Source organism: Canis lupus, chromosome 7, assembly GCF_011100685.1.
Source record: "Canis lupus familiaris isolate Mischka breed German Shepherd chromosome 7, alternate assembly UU_Cfam_GSD_1.0, whole genome shotgun sequence".
NCBI lineage: Eukaryota > Metazoa > Chordata > Mammalia > Carnivora > Canidae > Canis > Canis lupus.
Genome location: NC_049228.1, coordinates 2,598,136 through 2,612,409, shown reverse-complemented (window position 1 = coordinate 2,612,409; position 14,274 = coordinate 2,598,136). Strand labels below are relative to the sequence as shown.

At 45.5% G+C, this 14,274-nt stretch overlaps 1 long non-coding RNA gene across 1 annotated transcript; it reads right to left on the bottom strand.

Annotated features, from left to right (window-relative positions):
• Window positions 1–1,848: 1,848 nt before the first annotated feature.
• LOC111096593 lies at window positions 1,849–13,067 on the bottom strand. Its single transcript, XR_005361560.1, has 5 exons — window positions 12,932–13,067; window positions 6,000–6,185; window positions 4,262–4,419; window positions 3,062–3,462; window positions 1,849–2,139 (listed from the first exon to the last, which is right to left on the bottom strand). It is a non-coding gene; the product is annotated as an uncharacterized LOC111096593 (long non-coding RNA).
• Window positions 13,068–14,274: the final 1,207 nt, after the last annotated feature.

Sequence of the window (14,274 nt, the reverse complement as noted above, 5' to 3'; positions counted from 1 at the left end):
TTTTTTTTTTTTAAGGATTTGATTTATTTATTCATGAGAGACAGAGACACAGGCAGAGGAAGAAGCAGGCTCCATGCAGGGAGCCTGATGTGAGACTCGATCCCGGGGCCTCAGGGTCATGACCTGAGCCTAAAGCAGACGCTCAACCACTAAGCCACCCGGGTGCCCCCTAGGATGATTTCTCCAATGGCAGCTGACTCTCCCTACAATGAATAAGCAAGATGGACACTATAGCTTTCTCTAACCTAATCTCAGAAATGAAGGCCCATCTCTTCTGCCACCCTCTGCTGGTCACACAGACTAGCCGGGTCCAATATGGCGTTGAGGTCGGGACTCATTGGTAGCCATGTTGGAGTTCTTTAAAAAAAAAAAAAAAAAAAAAAAGATTGTTTTTTATTGTGGCAAAATATATATAACATAAACTTGACCATTTTAACCATTTTTGAGTCTACAAAGACATTAAGTGCATTCACATTGTTGTGCACTCCATCACCATCATCCATATCCAGAACTTTTTTCAGCTACCTGAACTGAAACACTATATCCATTAAACAAGAATTCCCCATTTCCCCCTCCCCCCAGCCCCTGACCACCACCCTTCTACTTTCTGTCTCTGTGAATTTGATTACTCTAGGACGAGAGTACTCTTAAGTACTCTAAGTACTTCATATAAATGGAATAATATAGTATTTGTCCTTTGGTGACTGGCTTATTTGGCATAATGTCTTCAAGGTTCATCTGTGTAGCATGTGTCAGAATGTCATTCCCTTTCAGGGCTGCATAATATTCCAGTGCACACATATGCCTCATTCTGTTTATCCACACATCCATTGATGGATACTTGGGTTGTTTCTACCCTTTGGCTCTTATGAATAATGCTGTTATGAACATGGGTGTACAAATATTTGTTCGAATCTCTGCTTTCAATTCTTTTAGGTCTATACCCAGAAGCAGAATTGCTGGATCATGTGGTAATTCTAAGTTTAACTTTTTTGAGGAAAAATCAGACTGTTTTCCACAGTGGATGCACCATTTTACATTCCCATCATCAGTGTACAAGGGTTCCAGTCTTTCAACATTCTTGCCAACACTTGCTGTTTTCTTTTGTTAGTTTTGGAATTATTTATTTTATTTTATTTATTTTATTTTATTTTGGAATTGAACAACATCCACATCCAACATGGAGCTCAAACTCATGACCCTGAGATCAAGAGTCACATGCTCAACCTACTGAGCCAGCCAGGTGCCCCAATATTAACTGTTTTCTGATTTAAAAAAAAAATAATAATAATAGCCATCCTAATGAGTATGAGGTAGTATCTTATTTTGGTGTGTGTTTTTTTAATTTTTTAAAGATTTTATTTATTTATTCATTAGAGACAGATAGAGAGAGAGAGAGAAAGAGAGAGAGAGAGAGACAGGCAGGGGGAGAAGCAGGCTCCATGCAGGGAGCCTGTGGGACTCAATCCTGGGTCTCCAGGATCACGCCCTGGGCTGAAGGCGGCGCTAAACCGCTTATTTTGGCTGCCCTCTTATTTTGGTTTTGATTTACATTTCCCAAATGATCCATGATGTTGAGCATCTTTTCATATGCCTATTGGCCTTTTATATATCTTCTTTGGAGAAGTGTCTGTTCAAGTCCTTTGCCCATTTTTCAATCAGATTGTTTGATTTATTATTGTTGAGTCCTAAACATTCTTCGTGTATTCTGGATCCCAATCCATTATCAGAGATAATGATTTGAAAATATTTAGTTCTGTTCTGTGGGTTGCCTTTTCACTCTATTGATAGTGTCCTTTGATTCACAAAAGTTTTAAATTTTGATGTAGTCTAATTTATCTATTTTTCCTTTGTTGTCTTTTTTTTTTTTTTTTTGTCCAAGAAATCATTGCCCGGTCAAATGTCAGGAATCGTTTCCCCTATTGAGGGTTTTTTAATCCCATCTTTTTCATCATTTGGTCTTGCCCTCAGGATCAAGTCTCGACTTGTCATGACACTTAGGGCTCCTCATGCCTCTGATGAAAATGTATTTTCTTATTTGTTCATTGAGTGATTCAATATCTATTTGTTGGATATGACCATGTTGTAGGCATTGGAAACAAAAGACATGAAAAGCTTTGTTCTTGTGGGTCTCACAATCTAGTAAGAGAACAAAGAAAACAGAGTAAATATGTAAATCAATTATACTTTTTTGTAAAGTTATGTAACAGGGTAGATATTAACATTCTTGGCCATCAGTGGGTGACAACTGCCATGTGGGGGGAAAAAAGATCAGAGGTTCTTGGGCAGAAGGCTGCTGTGCAATCTAAGAAAGGTAGTTATAGTAGGCCTCTGAGAGGGAGACATTTGACATAAAAACTTGAAGTGATGAGAGCATGAGTCATATGGGTATCTGAGGACAAGCCTCTGCAAAGGCCCTGAGGTGGGAATGCGTCCATGCAGTCAAAGACTAGCAGAGAAGCTGGTGCAGCTAGGATATTTGGAATGAGCGGGTGGTGGATGGAGAAGTAGGGTGTGAGGTCACTCTGTGGCACCTCATAGGCCACTTAAAGACTGTGTGAAGTGCAGAGCCTAGCAGTGTCACGATCTGACTTGACATTTGTAAAGGCTGACTCTGGGCCTGGGGTAAGAATTCTGTGTGAGGGGAAGGGGTGGAAGCGGTGTAATCTGTGAGGAGATGATGGCAAGAATCTAGGTAGGGGACAGCAGTGGTTTGGATCAAAGGGCTAGCCTAGGAAGTGTGAGGAGGGAAGGGTGCCCGGTACTGAAGCCATAACTCTAAAATCCCATTTCTTTTCAAAGTTGAGGTGCCGGTCTATGGCTTCATATGGCACACACGTTGTCGCTAATGTCACAGCCCTAGGAAGAAAATCCATTTCCATATCACTAACTGATTAATAAAGTATCTCTTACATCTAGAGGTTAGATTACTTGTTAGCGAAAACCTCTGCAGCCAAAGGTCCTCTCTGGGAAAAGTGTTAGTTCTCCGAGGACGTTGAGCTGCACAGTTTTTGACCTCTCCCGTCCCTTCAAAACAAGAGGGAAATACACTTGTACGTACTTGTGTATGCAGCTGCGGTATCGGGTGTTGGGAGCTGGGGTGGAGGAGGCTGGGAGCGTCGATCATAACTCATTGGCTTTGTAATTAAACTCTCCTGTTATTAAAGCAGAGATTCTTAAAGACTCCTGCTGTGTGGGACTGAGAATTATTTATCACAGGAATTCAGGCTGCTTTGCCATAAAAATGTTGCTGTGCTATTGTGTTCCTGAGATCCAGAAGCTCCGATTTTGAAATATCCATAGGTATGGATATACAGACATCGTTTCAACTTTCTCACTCACGTCCAGTTTATTGAGGTTTCTATGGGCATGTGTGTGTGACTAACGTCTTGGCCTTTCTTTGCTTAATCTCCCTTTTTTGAAGCACGAAGTCGGTGTGTCAGACTCAGGGGAGCAGTTATCCTGAGGGACGAAAAGAATATGTAAGCATCACTTATCTCTGCTCTGGCCGGTGCACATCTGTCCGGCGCACATCTTTACAAGTTCCTAGCGTCCTGATGAAGGCAGCACCCATCAGCTAAATAAACCATCAGTTCTACGGGTGGCCTCGGCATGGGGGCACCCACCCTGTTACTCAAAACTGAGGGACTTTGCCGATGGAGCCAGAGATGAGAATTAGCCAGGGACTTTCTCAATCGGAGAAGGACAATCATCACATGGTCTCGCTCACCCGGGGAATATAAGAAAGAGTGAAAGGGATCATAAGGGAAAGGAGGGAAACTGAGTGGGAAAAAATAGAGAGGGAGACAAACCATGAGAGACCCCTGACTCTGGGAAACCCACACAGGGCTGCAGAAGGGGAGGCGGGTGGGGGGATGGGGTGACTGGGTGCCGGGCACTGAGGAGGGCACGTGATGGGATGAGCACTGGGGGTTATACTATAGTTGGCAAATCAAACTTAAATATAAACAAATGAAAAAAAAAAAAAAAACCAAAACAATGATTTTTCTCCTCCAATGTGGGGTCAGTTATCAAGTGACACATGTGAAACTGAGACAACTGCACATTAAAATGTAATAAAAACAATCTATTTTAAAAAAAACTATCTATTTTAAATAAAAACATGTTAGGGGTGCCTGGTTGGCTCAGTTGGAAGAGCATGGGACTCCTGATCTCAGGGTGGTGGGTCTCAGCCCCACAATGGGTGTAGAGAGCAAACAGATAAACAAGCAAACAAACTTAAAAATAAATAAAGGGGCACCTGCGTGGCTCCGTCGGTTGAGCGTCTGGCTCTTGATTTTGGCTCAGGTCATAATCTCTGGGTCCTGAGATTCGAGTCGTGCATCGGGCTCTGCTCTGGGCTTGGAGTTGGCTTGAGGTCTCTACCTTCCCTCTGCCCCACTCACACACACTCTCTTTCTAAAATAAATAAATAAATCTTTAAAAAACAACAATAATAAATAGAAACACGTTAAATGGCGGTCAGTGTCATTGTTACTTATACTTTTCGCATGAATTTCTACTATGACCCTGATTGGAGCTTTTAGTATGATTGGATTCAAGTCTCCCATCTTTGTTTTGATTTGTCCCACCTGTTCTTTGTCCCTTTCTTCCTCCTTTCTTGCCTTCTTTTGGTTCAATTGAGTATTCTTTAGTATTTTATTTTGTCTCCTCTGTTGACACACACTCCTCATTGTGTGTGTGTGTGTGTGTGTGTACGTGTGTTCATTTTAGAGATTATAATATGCAATTTTAACTTATCACCGTCTACCTTAAAATAACATTATGCTACTTTTTTACCATCACTTTAGTTAATTTTTTCGTATGATCATGAGGGAAAAAAAATCAATGCGATCCCTATTATATTTATGTGAAGATTAGCTGTATTCAGATTTGCATTTTAAAATCAATGTGGGTGCAGAGCTCTCCTCCGCCTAATCACAGAATTGATTATGCAGCTCACAGATGTTTGTGCGGTTGTTGGTTGCGGGCTTACCTGGGTGTTTCATTCCTTCAGAGACAAATAGCTCTCTGTTTTTCTCTTTTGAAAGAGCTAATGTAAATTAAGAAAACCAAAGGAAACATTTAGCAGAAATCTTTCTTTAAAGAGAAGATGAAGGAGGCTTGGTGGAGTACAGGCCGTGGTGTAATAACCCTCTTTTTTCACATTGAAGTTTTTGTTGCTCAGACGTTGGAACCACTTTCTTGGGGTTGAGTTGACTAACTTCACAGTCTCAGAATGTGAATGGACCTGAGACCCCGTTGAAGAGACAAAGCCCTTTGGGGTTCATCTTCTGGTCTTTTACGGATGAACCCCTTCTTGCCTCCCTGCATGACGCGTGTGCCCCATCCCATTTAGCCTTTCTGTGTCCATCACAGAGTTAGTTAGGGCAGTGAGTCAGCCCCTGGCATCTGGAGGTGCGAACTGCTTATAATCAACTATTGGCCTGAAGGAGGCCACGATGGCAGCCGGGTTGATTGAGGCACCCTGTGCAGACTGGCTGTCTCTGGAAATTAATTTTCTTGATTACCAAAGGAACAATTTTTTAAAAAACATTAGGAGCCTTTACCAATAGTATGGTGAAATATTGCCCTTGCTTACAACATCACTGGTTTTGAACTTCAAATGTTGAATCCTGTAGAATTCCATCTGTTACTATTTTACAGTGTACAGGAGTTCATGTTACGTATCAGCATGTGCATTTAATTTTCAAAATTGCATGTCATACCTCATAGTAGGTTATGCATGAGTGGTTATTTTAGCTGATTAGCAATATTAATGGGTAGAAAGAGGTGTGGTTGTGATAATTCAGAAAGGGAAAGAAGGCATGCTGCATTACTCCGAATTACCTTCCAAGTATTTTTGCCTGTTTAATATGCACATGCACATCCAGGTAACCCTCATCTGGTAACTCTTCTGCTTTTACCCAGCTACCTGGAAGAGCTGCTTTCCAGGTTCTTATCAGGAAATATCATCTCAGACTCACGGCCATTAATACCTTTCGCAAGCTCTGCAGAGAGAAACAATATTTATGGAGCATTGCCTGAAGTATTTGCTGTCCATCCATTTTTTAGATAAGTCATCGCCAACCTGTTGTCTTCCAGACCCCTGGGGGAGAGTGGAGTTATTGCAAGGTTGCCTGCAAATCCTCTATTAAAGGTATTATGGTCGCTGTCATTGTTATCTGTAAGGACACAACAGTGACATTGAATAGCTTGTTTAAAGGAATAGAGCCTTTTCCAACATCCAGGTCTCTACCTGGAAGAAAGTCATGTGATGAATGAAGTCAGTAATGGGATATGGAGCTAGAGTTGCCCCGCTTTGAGCTTAACCACTTGTGGTTTCACACACCACCTTAGCTTCGCCTGATCTGAAACATTAGCGTGGGGAAGGACCTACCCCCATCCTTGGCTCAGGTCAGTCGTGCACTTCTGCTGGCCCAGGACAGGCAGCGTGAAGGCTGGGAGGGAGTGGGGGCATGTGGCTCTGCGGGGCGTGGGAGTTGACCACCTGAGAGGTGGCGGGGCACCCGCTTTCAATACTGGCTTTTACCACCTTAGTAAAGAAAATGAGTTTTCCAAATTGCCCCCTTTGAAATGCAACGGCAGGAGTAGTATCAAAGGGCGCCCAGGACTGGGGGGCAAGCTGGGCACCCCGCTGTGGCCCCCCGAGGAGCGAGAGGGGGTGAGGCAGAAGGAGCAGCTCTGGAAAAAGGAAGATGATAAGAAAGCACAAAAATGATACTAATTCTGCTGATTTATCTCAAGATGCTCTTCATTAAATCTGTAAACTGCATTAATCTGATCTGAATTCTAATACGCACACCAAGATGCTTCTGGTTTTCAAAAGCCAGTGGCAAAAGAGGGAAAGGTGATGATATCCAACTTAGCTCTCCGTTTATGGAGAATTAAAACTACCCGCGTGAGCCCCGTGGAAGCCCTCGCAGACAGTGGCGTGAAACTTTCTTTCTTAACTTGTCATTCCGAAATAAAGCAGATGATAAGAATAACTAATTTTAGTGCAGACTATAAGAATTCCAAACATCCGGCCTCGAAGGCAGTTTTTAATCTGTATTAGGTGTGGTTAAGTTTATTCATCATATTTAATGTACATTTTGTCCCCAAATCAAACATAAATCGATAGTTTAAATTTTGTCATCAAATCACGTTTTTCGTTATAAGTGCCTTAACAACGTAAGTTAAGCATGTGACTTATTAATGGGAAAATGTCAAGTTTTATAGTTACATAATGCATATCTTTACATATAATGTTTAAATACTGTTTAGTAATCTGTAACCAACACAAAATATTTTTTTCTTACTTAAAAATCTCTCCTTAATCAGATTTCTCACAAAGGGGACACCATTAAAAAATTCCAGAGGGGATGTAGAAAACTGTGAAATGGGTTTGAAAGTCCTGAGTTCTTGGAAATACCAATTGAGATTATATTTTAAGAAAGCAAGATGAAAGGAAAGAGCAGGTACGAGGACAATACGGATTGTTGTATAAAAGGTAAACAAACAAAATAAATCGGAAGCGAAAAGCTGAGGCGGTGGCGGAGAGAATGTGTCTCTTGGATCTTCTATGGCAGAGAGGTGACTGACCCATGATCCCAGAGAGGTGACTGACCCATGATCCCAGCTGCTATCCCCTGAATCCATCCCTGCTGAGTGTGTCTGGGCTGCATTTCCCATGAGCTGCTCCCACCCAGGGATTATATTGGGGATGTCGGGAGAGTGGGTATGGGAAGGAGATACTAAGGTAGGGCTGTTAGGGAAAATGATACTAATTTTCCCTAGAAAATTGACAGGGAAAACTCTTAAAACTGTACCACAGCTTATGATCTCTTCCTTCCCTTCATCCTTCCTGCCCTTCCCTCGTCCCCCAGCATCTCAGTGTAACTTTTCCAGCATTTCCCAGCTCCCTCCATCCTTCCTTATGGTGCTTCCCCCTCCCCAGTCTAACATTAAGCTTTTTTTTTTTTTAAGATTTTATTTATTTATTCACAAGAGACACACAGAGAAAGGCAGAGAACCAGGCAGAGGGAGAAGCAGGCTCCCTGCAGGGAGCCCGACGTGGGACTCGATCCCGGGACCCCAGGGTCATGACCTGAGCCAAAGGGAGATGCTCAACTGCTGAGCCACCCAGGCGGCCTAACATAAAGCTTTAAAAAAAAAAGTTAATTACACTGAAGATTGCTGGTGTCCTGGCGGCGGCCACCAGGGGAGACGGGCCTTTTACACTGAGCTCTCTCTGGAGATTTCCAATATATCTAATGATATCTAATGTTTAGGCCCTCGGGAATGCTTTATTCATCCATTGATCAAGATACTTAATATACAAAGGAAATATTAAATGAGTAAATGCAATTTAAAACCTTTGAAGAAGGTTAACACCCAAAATTTGTGAAGGGAAAGAAAGTATTAACCATTGCTCTTAAAGGTAATTGTGAATATTCTTCATTTTCTAAGGAAAATAAGAAGATATGAGGTCGTTTTTAAAACTTAAGGAAAACATAGCGGGATCCCAGGAGTAACAGGGCTGGATCCCTGCTGGATGCAGACAGAGATGGGGAGTGGGGACCCAGCAGGATGCCCGGGCTCCTGACAAGGTCCCTGGTTACACAGCGAGTCCCTGGGAGGTAGACGGAGACTGAGCCCCGCCGCGAGCACACTCTAAGCTGTCCTCCCCACAGCTCGAGGCTGCCCCCCGCCTGACACGGGCAGGGTTCATCATTCTTTCCTCTCTGCCCCGGTGCATATTCACCTGCTTCCAGGGCTTTGCAGTTACTGGTTTTTACTTCTATCACCTCTGATGGATGGATGTTCATCCTTGAGGGAGAAATCTGCCTTTTCAATCTTATACCCTCTGGCCCTTGCACACAGTAAGTGCTCAATACATGTTGGACGGGAAAATGAGGGAACAAAATAACAGCTCCACTCCACCCACCAACACACTGATTGGGCCACATCGCCCCAAAGACAATTTCCTTACGCCAGCATTTTATACTCCTCCGCCCAGAACGCCATGCCCAAGACAACTAAGCGTTCCTTCCCACGTTCCTGACGTGGAGCCTGGTAGTCCAGAATGATCGGCGCTCACCATGGACCAAGGCAGCCTTTTGGGCAGACAGACCAGAGTAACAGAAAATGAGGAAAAGTCTGCAGCAGGTGAGAAGGACAGTGCATCTGATCATCAGGAACCTACATTCTAACCAAAAAGTGTTTTTTTTTTTTTTTTTGCCTGTCTCCCTTTTTAGGTTTAAAATGATAAACCCCAGGACGCCTGGGAGGCTCAACGGTTGTGTCTGCCTTCGGCTCAGGGCATGACCCTGGGGTCCTGGGTTCGAGTCCCACATCGGGCTCCCTGCATGAAGCCTGCTTCTCCCTCTGCCTGTCTCTGCCTCTCTCTCTGTGTCTCTCATGAATAAATAAATAAAATATTTAAAAAATAAGAAAATAAAATGATAAATCCCATTGCCTAAAAGGTCAAGTCCCGTGAGATGTAAGGTTTATAATTCCTTGCCCCCGTGGTAGGTCTACTTCTCTTGGACAAATAATTCATCCCCCCAACAGTATGTCCTGAGTGCTTACTATGTGTTAGAGACCTGACAGCTGAGGGCAACCTAAGAGACTGTTCTGCTTCTTTCTTCAGAAGTTTCAAAGAGTCTACAGAGATAGGAACATGTCCCAAGGTCATTGCAAGGAGCAGAAGCAGCATACAAAATGTTCAATTTGTAAGATAATCCCAGTGTTGCCCATAGGTACCCGTGTGTGTCCACCCGTGTCTGTGTATGTATAGACAGAAGCACACACACATATGTAGTGGCACACACCCACACACGGAGGCCCGGCCGCCCCGTAGCACCCCGGAACATTAACAGGTCATATATGCCTGAGATCTTCCATAGGGAAAACTGAAAGATTACATTGACAGCGGTACCGGCATTAAAAGCGAGCATCATTTTCTTTGTACTTTTCTGGTTATCCCAAGTTAACTGCAATAAAGATAGTATCTCATGTCATCTAAAACGACATCCAATAGGGAAAGAAATATAACAAGTGATTAACCGTAGTTGCAGCTATGAGAGAGGAAAAGGCCAGAGAGTGAGCTCTTTTTACTTCCTTCTCATCGTCACCTGTTTTTTTCCCAAATGCTCTATGGGAAGCATGTGTTTTATTTTATTTTATTTTATTTTATTTTATTTTATTTTATTTTATTTTATTTTATTTTATTTTATTTTATTTTATTTTATATATATTTTTTTTTGGGGGGGGAGCATGTATTTTAAAATTGGGAAGTGGAAGCTACTTGAAAATGTAATCAGCCAGGTGGCTCAGCGGTTGAGCGCCTCCCTTCAGCCCAGGGTGTGATCCTGGGGTCCTGGGATCGAGTCCCGCGTCGGGCTCCCTGCGTGGAGCCTGCTTCTCCCTCGGCCTGTGTCTCTGCCTTTCTCTCTGTCTCTCTCTGTCTCTCATGAATAAATAAATAAAATCTTTTTAAAAAAAAAGAAAGAAAATGTAATTAGCACGAACACGTTATGGGCTGAATGTTCATGTTCCCTAGAATCCATCCGTCAAAGCCCTAAGTCCCCAGGGTGATGGTCCTTGGGGTGCAGCCTATGGGAGGTTGAAGTCCTGAGGTAGGACACCACAGTGGAGTTGACGGCCCTGCTACAGGAGGCCAGAATCCCCCTGCTCGCCCCATGGGGGGGCCCAGTGAGAGGCAGCGGGGTGGCTCACCGGACCCTCAGTCGGCCCACACGTCGATCTGGGACCTCTCGGCCCCCGGCCCCGTGGAGATGGATGTCTGCTATTTCCCAGTTTATCGTATATTGCATCACCCTCTGAACCGACCAAGACAACCGAAGCAACAGACGTCGGAGAACATAAATGTGTTCTCTACGACGGCTCCGAATGGCAGCAGCCGGTGCTCCCGAATAAATGACTGTGTGACTCTTCTTTCTGTACTAGAATGCTTCTTCACATGAGATTGTTCAACACGCAGATTTAGACTTTAAACTCTCAGTTAGGTTGGGACCCTCCTGCTAAGGGCATCTTCCATGTCTTCGGACGTACAAGGGACCGGGAGCGTCCCCCCCCCGGAGCCAGACCAGCACCTCCTCAGAAGGACATCGGTGAACGGGCAAAGGAGCAACCTAACCTCCCAGTCCTTCCAAACCTGGGCCTGGGATTTGGGTCCTCAGTCATTCCAGGTTTCCGTTTTGACTCCAGCACCTCTTACCCCAAAAAGCTAGCAGAAGGTATGAGGAGTCCGGGTCCTGACATCACCACCTATTTTTGCAGTCTCAGAAGCTCCCAGACCTAGCGTAGGTCTGCACGGCCCAGACAGGCCATCGCCGCTCCTTCGTCAGGCCCTCCTCTGCAAGCTGACCCAGAACCCCTCAGCCCTCCAGGGCTGCTGACACCCCCTCATCGTCTGGGCACCACAGGACTCTGGGCCTCTCACTGCCATAGAACTTTAAGGGGGAACTCCATAGAGTTCTCACGTCCCTGGGGTTCCATATTCGTAATCCCGTTAGGTTCCCTCCTTCCCTCCCTTTTTAAAATTATTTTTTATTATTTATTTATTTTCAGGAGCCCCCTTCATTGATTTTTTTAAAGTAAACTCTACTCCCAATGTGGGGCTCGAACTCACAACCCCAAGATCAAGAGTCACATGTTATACTGACTGAGCCAGCCAGGTGTCCTCGTAATCTTCTTTTCTTTTATTTATTTAGTTTTTAAGATTTTTATTTGTTCCTGAAACACACAGAGAGAGGCAGAGACCCAGGCAGAGGGAGAAGCAGGTTCCCCGCGGGGAGCCCGATGCGGGACTGGATCCCGGGACCCGGGGTCACGGCCTGAGCTGAAGGCAGACGCTCACCCGCTGCGCCCCCAGGCGCCCCTGCAACCTTGTAAAGCAGAAAGCCCGCCTGGGTTTGTAGGCCTCTCAGGCCGAGCCCCTTAGGCCAGGAAGACAAACAGAACCGGCCCGGGCCTGGAGGATACTGATGGCTCTTCTCGGAGCCTAGGCTCCTTAGGTATTGGGATGAACTGGAATCCTTCATGGACCCCACTGGAAAATGCGGGGCTTCCCGGCTACCTTGCCCTTGTGAGTTGGGCAGCTAAGAAGGTCTAGGGGACTGTCTGCCCCCCAGTAGCCAGGCCCAGGTACTGCAGAGCCCAGGGGGGCCCTGGGGCTCCCGAGCTGCCTCCTCTACCTCTGCCCCTCGGACTACTGGTCCCAACGTGCCCGCAGGTCTCCCTCTTGCAGCCGTCCCCACTTCATCTGCATTTCTCAGAGATCCTCTTGTCTCTGGCAATGTTTTACTGACACCAATTAGAGTTATTGCCCAATTTGATTTTTTTGAAGTTTATTTATTTATTTTATGTGATCTCTACACCCAACGTGGGGCTTGAACTCATCACCTGGAGATTAAGAGTCACATGTTCGCCTGACTGAGCCAGCCAGGTGCCCCCAATTTGATTTTGAAGAAGAAGAAGAAGAAAAGGAGAGGATTTCTAGTTCCTAAACACGTTCCCTTGGGTCTGCCACCCGCATGGGCAGCACCACCCCGGCCCACCCCAGCAACATTAGAGCAAAAGCACTGGCGGGGCTGTCGCCTGTTACTGGAGTTTCAGGCTGAGACAAATTATTGTTATTACCAGGTTATAAACCCTAAAAAAAAAAAAAAAAATCCCATAATGGAAATGCTAACAGCTCATTAACTCTAATGAGCGCCATCACATAGGACGCGGTCCGGCAGAGGGATGGCAACTGTGTCAACTGGTCTTGCAGCGACCCGGGGAGCTCAGGCCCAGGGTTGGGACCAACCACTGGGCGGCAGGTGTGACTCCTCCCCGCCCGCCCCCCCCGGCCCCATCAGGCCTGGGCGAACCCCGTTCGTGTGCACGACCTGACTTGTACCTTGAGACGAGGCACCGCATCTGTGGGACGGTTGACAAAGCGGGGACGTCGGCTCCCGGCGCCCGCCGACGTGAGAGCATTAGGCTCAGACATCGGCCGGCAGGCAGGGCCTGTTATCACAAACAAGCTGTTTGCTCGCAGCTCCAATCTATTTCTGGAAACTGTTTACCTAAATGAAACTACTGATCCGCTGGGGCATGGTTCAAAGCTCAAAAGAGAAGTGCAGTCGGCTGCTGGAAAGACGCAAGCCCGGGAGAACATGACGGGAAGAACGAAGTTAGATTAATCCTAGGGAAAAAGAGACTCGATGCTGTAAAAATTACGTGGCGTTCTGTTAGACCATCAATTAATTTGAATTCCAAAAGTTCAAAGCCACTATTTAAGGGCACTAATTAATAGCTAATATCCTCCCCAGAGTGATCGCCCAGAAAGTTCGGGAGAGCCGGCCCGCCAAGAGGCTGAGGGCTCCGTGCCCCGCTGGTCACGACGAGCGGACCAGGCCCTGGCGCGAGGCTGGGGACTCCGTGCCCGGGATATGAGCGACACTCAGCAGGTCTCCCTCGGACGCCTCCTGAACCTCAGGCCCCGCTGGTCTGGGGCTTTGGCTCCCTGAGGTCAACTTTGAATTATGCTCCGTGGAAACGTGGACCCTAACGTCCAAGATTGGAGCCTAATCGTGTGGGTTCTTCCCATCAGCCCCTCTGGGGGCAAGTTCTGATTTGACTGTTTGACCCCAGGTGCAGAGGGTCGAGTTCACTTCAGCCTCATTTTATGGCAAATCATTATCCCTGGCCCCACCCCCATCCCCTCGCCTCAATTTTTGTAAATCCCCCCTGGACCTCTCTGCTCGCCCCCACCTTCCACTCCTCCCACCCGCAGGCAGTGAGCCGAAGCTACTCACTGTTTATTTCCTGTGCTTGGATATCGAAATATTGCTGTTTGGTGTCCGTATTTTTTTCTTTCTGCTCCTAATCCCCTCACTCAGATTTTCTTCTATTCTTGTCACAGTCTGGTCTTTGTCCATTTGCATTTTCATTGTTTGCACCTTGGAAGTGACCTCAGAGATAGTCTTTGTGTCCTAATTTTTTACTTGACATTTTTATGATGGAACTTTTTTTCCTAGTCTTTGATAGTCTTTTTTTTTTTTTTTTTCTTATCTCCCTGCACCCCCAGCAGGTGATGACTGCTAACAGCAGGGATAGGGTCTATCACCACATTATTTCTCCAGGGTCATTCAAACCCCTACACTAGTGGATGCATGTGTGTGTGTGTGTGTGTGTGTGTGTGTGTGAGAGAGAGAGAGAGAGAGATTAACTTTAATGAAAATGGATTCAAATCCACCT